The sequence below is a fragment of the Rhagoletis pomonella genome, unplaced genomic scaffold, assembly GCF_013731165.1.
Source record: "Rhagoletis pomonella isolate Grant_MI unplaced genomic scaffold, Rhpom_1.0 Rhpom_scaffold_00002, whole genome shotgun sequence".
Classification (NCBI taxonomy): Eukaryota; Metazoa; Arthropoda; class Insecta; order Diptera; family Tephritidae; genus Rhagoletis; species Rhagoletis pomonella.
The window spans coordinates 41,727,817-41,733,730 of record NW_023458556.1 but is presented as its reverse complement, the minus strand read 5'-3'; the positions used below and the strand labels follow the sequence as shown (position 1 = coordinate 41,733,730).

Here is a 5,914-nt window from a genome sequence, read left to right as displayed (position 1 = left end):
TGTATTTCCCTTATAAGAGTTACAAATCAAACTTTTTAATATCTACACATACAATTTTAAGACTTTAAATAACAAGAAAAAAATGATTTGCCTTAAAACTAGTAATATTATTCATAGTTTTCAAAAATTAATTTCTACATGCCAAACGTATCAAAATGGGGTATTTGTCAACAAAAAAGTATCAAAGTATCAAAACTTAAAATTTAGAAAAAAAAGTATTAAAAAGGATACAATTGTATCAAAATGGCAACGTAAGTTTGAAAAATTCTATCATTACTCCTTCACGTTTAAATGGCTGGAGGTTACGGCCCGATTTAACATAAACGATATTCTTTAGCGCGAGTTGCCACCTTTTTCATAAGTTAAAATCAATGAATTAAAAAGGTAAATAAAATATGTATTGCAATAACGTGAGTGTCAAAGGAAAAGGCTTCAATGACGATTCAAAACGTTCAAGGAAAGTTAAGTCAAATATTTTAATATGGGTATCAAACGACAATAGGTTTCAGAAAGCTTTATTCCGTGCATATATATCAAGAGAGCTGCCACCTGTTTAGAAATTCAAAATTAATTTAGAAAGATTAATTTCGAAAATATTTTCTATATTTTCTATGTGTTCAGAAATTTGAAGTCACTTAAATTGAATGGAATATTTTAATATAAATGTCAAAAATACTTGTTTTTCTAAAAAATATTTTAAGACCTGATCAAAAAGGTAAAATCAATTTAATTAATAAGTTAACAGAAGCCTTTTAATATACATAGTTATCAATCGAAAATGCTATAAGAAGGCTTGCCACCTGTTTCGAAATTCAGAAACAATTTAATTAATAAGTTGAAGAAATATTTTAGTATGGGTATCAAAGGTTAGATGTTTAAAAGGCTCTATTTTGGGAGTACATTTGAATAGGCTTGCCTTTTAGTAATTCAAAATCAATTTAATTGACAAGTTGAATCCAATGTTTGAATATCGATGTCAAACGAAAGAGATTGTCTCCAATTAATAAAAGTTTAAATTAGAAATTAGAATACGGGTGTCAAACGAAAGAGGTCAAAAGGCTGTTCCTCTAAATTATTTTTGAAAAGGGTTACTATTTTTTGAAATGTCAAGTCAAACTGAGTTCTGAAATCTTGAAAGAAAGTTACCACATTTCCAAAATGTATGCACAGACATATGTATGTAAATCAAAATTTTCATTTATGCTGTCTATGGCGTTCGATTAAACAGGTTGAGGTGCAGCTGTAACATCTGATAGCATAACGTTTAACAGTTTTTACAAAAAATTATTAAAATTAATTTGAAAAAAAAATTGTCAAAACTGATCAGTAAATATGTATGTCACTTGTCTTTTCTTCAAAATCTCCAAACCTACATAATAAAACTTTCAGTGGGTTAAATAGTTCTCACATACGAATTTTCCCAGATACTTGCACAATACTTATGTATGTACGTATGTATGACTCCAAGTAGAGCGCAATTTATCTACATATAACGCTCTCAAGGCTGCTTAGCGGCAACTGATAAGCACTAATTTCGCGCGAGAGGGCAACAACACTCAGCCTCAGGTGTGATTGTGAACGCGAAAAAGGGTCATATATTACGTGTCTAGCCGCTTATAATAATAATACTTGTTATAGTACATCCGTTAAGTGAATATGCAAATAGACAAACATTATTTAAGAATATTACATGAAAAGCAGTACTAATAGTACAATTTTAGAACAAACGTATTTCTTTTGCGCTCGATGAGCACAAGGCGCAGCAACTAAAGCGCGAAAATGCGGTCCAAGTTGTAAAAAAAACTCTGCAAGCTTAGCGTTTTAAAGCCCATTAAAAGAAAAATAGAAGTTAGTTATGGAAAATGTAATAAAGACAATTTAAAAAAAATGCGTTTTAAATGAAACATCGGCCATGCTGGGCGGGCGGGCGACTATTGAACTCTCAAGTGTATGCAAATATGTATAGGAAAAAAGATTTACTTGCGCGTATATAAGTAAGCAAATATGGACTCGTAAATATGTCTTTATAAATGTATGCATATTTGTCAGCTTAAGTATACTTGATAGCGTCTATCAATAAGTAAACTTCAGGTTAACTGGCTGTCTGCAAAATCGCGTACATAGATTTCTTTGTTATTGCGGCCGATTTAAACGAGCGATCGCGCTTATTCATATGTATGCAAGTTATCGTTCTCTATTTAAATTATATGTTTCTTTAGTAAAAATGTATTTAATTACGAATTTATATTCAAATTTATTTACCGGATTGAGTATTGCGTCCATGGGTGCACTCATCTCTGCTAATTTGAGTTCGATGTTGCTGGAGCGCTGAAACAATGCCGCACCATTCGATGCCGAGACAGTGGAGAGCACGCTGCCTGAGCGCTGTGGTGGGTGTAAAAAAAGAGTTTAAATTAAAAAATTTAATATTTCTTAGCAAAAGCTTAAAGTAAAAATCCCTATGATTTTTCAGTCAATTCAAATCACACAACACCGTTTATCGTTACACTCACCCACAAGCACTCACACACACTAACCACAGCCTTTTACTTTCCACTTCCGCCTATGATCAGCTGATGGCTTGCCACATTCAGCAATGGCTTAACGGTTATAAATAAGCAGGCAGCAGCTGATTGTTGTCAATTTTTTTTTGTTTATCGAATCTTTGAACTCAAAAAACCAAAAACAAAACACCCAAATTATATCGCGCCAGCCTCATCTACGGTGCTGCCAAATCTAAGCGATTTGCTTCTACCACTGCCATCACACACTGCTGTTAGCCATAACTTTTACCGCTTGCGAGCTTACTAGATATACTCCGTGCTAGAGGCTTGCTATCGGCGCGCTCTCGGGGCTGTTTTGACTCTGTGTCGTTTTTTATTCGTTTCTTTTTTCACTTTAGCACGCGCGTTTCTACCCTTCCTGTTCCAAATCATACGCTCATAAGCACACACAAACTCATAAACTGGAGTAAGTAACCCTGCAGGAAAAAAATTATAAATTGATAAAAAATTACCTACTTATAGTTAGCTTTTTTTGAGGGATTTCGATAAATAATTCACTTTTACTTAGCTATGACAATACTAACTTTAAGTGAGTTTTAAAATCAACCAAGTTTTTGTTTAAATATCCTCATATACAAATTATTATAAATGCGCTTTTTTTCTGCACTTCACAGATGCTTTTTCGAATTCAGGACAAATAAAATAAATATCGAAATTTTGTATTAGAATTTTGATGTTATGTCTGACGGAATTTAAATGTGGGACCACCTACAAAACAACATATAACAATTGAAAAAAATCGTTTTTTATTGATATTTTATGTCCAAAACTAGTTAGTTACACTTTGTTTGCGGCCATCGCTCTTCAAAAGTAGTTAGTTACGGCCAAGGCCGTATTTAGAGGGGGAGGGAGGGGGTTGTAGGTATTCTGGCCACCAAAATAATATTTTAGTACTTGTCAAAATTTGGTGCGGCTATAATTTTTTCGACGACTGTAGCACAATGCCAATAATATTTGACTTACAAACAAAATACGGTCAGGAATTTAAAAATTTCAACCCTGTTTCTGTGAAATATTTTATTTTTATTAGTATTTTTCTTTTAATAAATCTATGTTAATAAAAGTGAAAATAAAAAAATATTTTGTCAGAACCCCGCCCGAAAAAAATCCTGGATCCGGCCCTGGTTGCGGCCGAAGGAAATAATTAATACCTACATAAAAAGCTACAACTAATAAATAGATTGATGGGTTAATGATGAGTTAAAAGTTAGCTACAATCTAGCCCCGTTTCCTGCAGGGTAATTAAATGTACACCTACAACTTTAAAACACACACACGCTCACATACGCTGCGTTATCTAAGTGGGCACATTCTCTCTGATAGCTCCGCATATGTATGGTATGTACTTATGGAGCTGCAATACAATATCTTATGATTACATAGATTGTGGAGCATTTGTAACTTAAGTACTTACCTGTAGCAGCTCAGGCAGTCTGTCTTTAACCATTGTTGTTGCTGATGTTGTAGACGCTGCGCCGGTTGTTAATTAAATATTATTGCTGCTGCTGCGCTGCTGTTGTTGCTATTTTCGCCCACTGCTGTATTATCACTTTCAGCGTGTTTTACTGCTGATTCTTTGTTGTTAAGAAACTAATGTTTACCCTCGCTGTTGACATTGGCTTTAAACGCTGCCTGCTCCAAAACTCATTCGTTTTCACATATCAACGCCAAGCGTTTTAGTTAAAAGTAGAACTCGCCGCTCGCCATAGAATTTAAATTTTAAGTGTTTCGCTCTACTTTTCCATCGCAGTTTCGCTATTTTCTGCTTTGGTGCAATATTATTGCTTAATAGTTGCTTTTATCACTTGTCATATTTTATTATTATCTTTGTTTTTTTTGTTGTTATTCTTATCTTATTTCGGTATGTTGTAGTAAACTATTCTTAATTGTCTTTGTTATTATTCATTTGTTTGTATCTGTTAATGAGATATTTTTAAGTTAATTATATTCAATTTTGTGCAAAGTTTCGACCGGAATAAATTGTGAAGCGATAATTGGGTAGGTCTGAAACGGGTTGGGGGGATTCTAGTTGAGAAATGTTGCTTTACTACTTAGGAAATTATACAAATTATATACCTACATTGCCACAAAGACAGCATAGATTGCAGAAATATTGAAAATCAGTAAAAAAAGTGTTCACTTTCAACTGAAGAAACGTAAGAAAGCTTGATGTTTGGATTCCGCATGCACTTAAAGAAGTTCCTTGTGGAAGGCGCGTGCAGATATTTGCGTTACGCTGCTAAAACGATCTCTTTTTGGGAAAAATGATAACTGCCGATGATGTTATTCTCTCAGTGTGCACAGTGTGTCGTCTTGAACAAGTTAGCTAGTCAAAAAAAATGTTCACGAAAATCATTTCTATGGAGTACCTTGATTAATTGTTCCCTATTGTAAAAAGCGCCTTTCTCCCGGAAATTGTCCATCAAAACCCTTGAAATACGCATTTTTAAATTTTTTACTTGGGCCGGGAAAACAGTAAAAATACGCTTTTTGTTAAATTTTAATGTAATCTGGCATCGGGTGGTTTAGGGGTTCGCCGATCACGAATTTGCAGGCAATAAAAAAAGCAAAATGACAGATTCAAACCATTAATTGTTTCGTTAATAATTGCATTCCGAAATTGCATATCTCTAGCTTAGCGTGAAAAGTTATTAAGTCTCATTTTTGTAATTTTATAGGAGCGGAAAAAACTTCTTATAGCCATTTTCTTCAAGTATTTCGCAAAACTTTGAATAAACATTTTGGCTGGATCTTTATTAAAAGATTTTGTACTATTTTGGACTTATCGGATTTTCGGGGCCTCTTTTGGACTTCGCAAATTTTCCTTTCATTGAATAAAAACGAGAATTTCTCCAGCCTCCTGTATCAAAATATGAATTTTCATACAAAGTGGACTTAGCAACTTTTCACTCAAGCTAGCGATATACGCATTCAGAAGATTTAAAAGAAAATTAAGTTCCTCACTTGTCTGCACTTTCATATTTTTACCGAGGGAAGTATATAAGCAAATCTCACGAGTTGTTAAATTTTTCGACAAAAACGTGTTTTTGTTCGAAAATGGTGGCACACTTATCTTAGACAGTGCATTATCTTGAGTTTTGCATAAAGAACAATATTTCATGGCGAAGTTGTATTTAAATGAAAACTTAAAAAAGATATGCTGAAAAGGTCAAAATAACAACTCGTGCTCAAATACCCGTAGTTGTGTATGTGACGTATACGTCCCGTATCACCATACACAGCTTCAATTAAAACAATAAAACACAATCAAACTTAAGCAATTATAAAGTCCTAACCTCAACCTTTTTTGGCAATGTAACAGTGTCGATGACTCTGTCACCTAGAAATGT

General features: G+C 33.5%; 1 protein-coding gene across 1 annotated transcript in view; it reads left to right on the top strand.

Annotated features, from left to right (window-relative positions):
* The window catches only part of LOC118733629 (syntaxin-4), a 20,537-nt gene that overhangs the window by 8,200 nt on the left and 6,423 nt on the right, over positions 1-5,914 (top strand). The gene's annotated exons all lie outside the window — the stretch shown is intronic.